This window comes from Vespa velutina, chromosome 22 (genome assembly GCF_912470025.1).
Source record: "Vespa velutina chromosome 22, iVesVel2.1, whole genome shotgun sequence".
In the NCBI taxonomy this organism is placed as follows: Eukaryota; Metazoa; Arthropoda; class Insecta; order Hymenoptera; family Vespidae; genus Vespa; species Vespa velutina.
In genome coordinates, this window is record NC_062209.1 from 1,854,554 (window position 1) to 1,857,053 (window position 2,500).

General features: G+C 34.4%; 2 protein-coding genes across 2 annotated transcripts in view; one reads left to right on the forward strand and one right to left on the reverse strand.

Moving 5' to 3' along the window:
- The window catches only part of LOC124956555 (CCR4-NOT transcription complex subunit 9), a 21,443-nt gene that overhangs the window by 3,712 nt on the left and 15,231 nt on the right, over window positions 1-2,500 (reverse strand). The gene's annotated exons all lie outside the window — the stretch shown is intronic.
- LOC124956552 (sodium-coupled monocarboxylate transporter 2-like) overlaps window positions 742-2,500 on the forward strand; it is a 13,874-nt gene continuing 12,115 nt past the window's right edge. The window contains exon 1 of the mRNA XM_047512513.1: window positions 742-1,224. The gene's annotated coding sequence lies outside the window, so the exon portion shown is untranslated. The remainder of the gene's footprint in view (window positions 1,225-2,500) is intronic.

Sequence of the window (2,500 nt, forward strand, 5' to 3'; positions counted from 1 at the left end):
CTATCGAAAAACCGATCGACAAAAGAATTGTTCTTTTCCGTGTCGTGAATAAACGACATTCCCAATTTAAAGGCACAATTTGAAAATCCACAGAATTCTCCATAGGAGAAGGGCTGAGGCAAGGGTGTAAAAAGGGAAGAGGGGAGAAGAGAGATTGGATGTTGAGGATGAGGGAATAAAAAAAAGGTCGTGGGAAGAGTAGGGTAGGGTTAGGATCGAAAGGAAAGAAATGGCGGGAGAAGGGGGGGGGGAGAAAAGAGGATTGAGAAAGGTTATGATCTTTAGTAGTGATCGTCGATGATTACGGAATTCGATCGAGCGTGAAACGAAAACAAGAGAAAACCGAAAAAAGGAAAAGAAGAAAAAAGAGGGAAAGAAAACGAAGGAAAAGATCGAGAGTGAAAGAAAAAAGAAAAAAGAAAAAAAAGAAAAAGAAAAAGAAAAAGAAAGAAAAAGAAAAAGAGAATAAAGGGAGAGCCATTGCCAGGCACGTGCCCTTTTTTTCTTTTTTCCCTTTCCCTGCTTTTTCCCTCCCTTTGCCGCCCCACCCCCGCCCTACTGTCGTTCGAATCCTCGAACGGCCGTGACCCGTAAGAAGAACAAGTCGTTCAAGTTGGATAAGCTTATATATGCGTCGTGTATACCATGAGAGTAAATGAAGATTTATCTTTCTGTCTTCCTCTCTCTCTCTCTCTCTCTCTCTCTCTCTCTCTCTCTCTTACTCCCCGTTCACCCCTTTCACACCTAACAGAGTAGTGCACCCTGTACCACCAGAGAGGACTACACGCCTACACTGTTGGATCAATAGCGGTTTGCAGGGTGTAGATACTCGGATGTCAAGATAATTTAATGCGATAGCAAATCGTCCCTCTCTTTTCAATTCATTCTCTTTCATTCTTACATTGTCTATCTCTCTCTCTCTCTCTTTCATCTTCTCTCATCCTCTCTCTGTTTGTCCCTCTCCCTCCTTCTCTCTCTCTCTCTCTCTCTCTCTCTCTCTCTGTCTCTCTGTCTCTTTCTCTCTCTTTCACTCTGTCTGTGTCTGTCCGTCTATCTCCGTCTATCTACGTTAGTCCTCTATCATTGGAACAGTCAATTCGACTGCGATGATCATTTTACACTCACCGTGAATAGTGATACGAGGAGAGATACGGACGATGTTGAAGCGCGAAACGAAATAGACAGGACGGATAGATTTCCCGTTGATCTAGCTCGAACAAGTAGGTAAGTAAGTAGATAGGTATTACGTTACCATACTTGAAAGCATGTCAATTTAACTATAGCGTGTGTCGTGTTATTATTCCACGACAACGAGGAAGTATCCGATGATATGAAGAATTAATTGGAAATGGAGCAAGACGGTTTTTCTTTTTCTTCCTCTTCTTCTTCTTCTTCTTCTTCTTTTTTTTCCTTTTCTTTTTTTTTTCTTTTTCTTTTTTTTTTGTTAATAATACTCAATCAAAATTTTAAAGTATCACTAATTCGAATCAATATTTTTATTAATAAAGAAATTAATTAATTAATTAATTCGTAATTTGCACGTACGAAGAATTATTATTATTCTCGATATTTATTATCAAAATTAAACGATTAATATAAATGATTATCATGATTAATGTCCCGTAAGGATGAAACGTATCTGTTCGTTAGAAATTTTGTTTTAAATAATTACGAATTGATATATATATATATATATATATATATATATTTATTATAATTGATATATATATATATATATATATATATATATATATTTTCGATGAAACAACGACATTATAATAATTTGTATTGGTCGTTATTCGAATTATATGAATTTTATGTAAATGATATTTTATTAGATTTAATATCGACTCGTTAGTTTCAAATATTTGATGAAAAGATATTGAAAGATATTGTTCGTATAAATAATATCAATTAAGAATTATAAAATCTGTCATAATTCATTACTTAATTAACGATCGAAGATGATAAAAAGGGAAATAAAGAGAGAGAAAGAAAGAGAATTATCAGTGTTATCACGAGTTTATAATTTACGTTTATAACTTACGTTTATAATTTCATAAAAAAAAAAAAAAATAAATAAATAAAAAAAGAACGTAAACAAACTTGTTTTTGTTGTTGTTCTTGTGTTCTCCTTTACTTAAATGTTCTTTCTCTGTCTCTCTCTCTCTCTCTCTCTCTCTCTCTCTCTCTTTTATTCTCTCACTCTTTCCTGTCGTAACATCGACAACATTGATCGATCGATTAATTATATAAATGATATTTATTTTGTCGAGATACGAGACGTTTTTCTATTTACCAAAAAACAATTTTTGCTCGTTGGATTGGAACGCTTTAATCGACCTCTCTCGACCCCCGTTTGCACCTTCACCCTTGCCCTCATTCATTTCGATGGCATTCGATCGAAAATCCGTAATGACAAACGATATATAAATAGTAAGTAAAGTAAGTAAGTAAAGTAAGTAAGTTAAATAGATTGAGTTATTCTTTGTACTCTAAA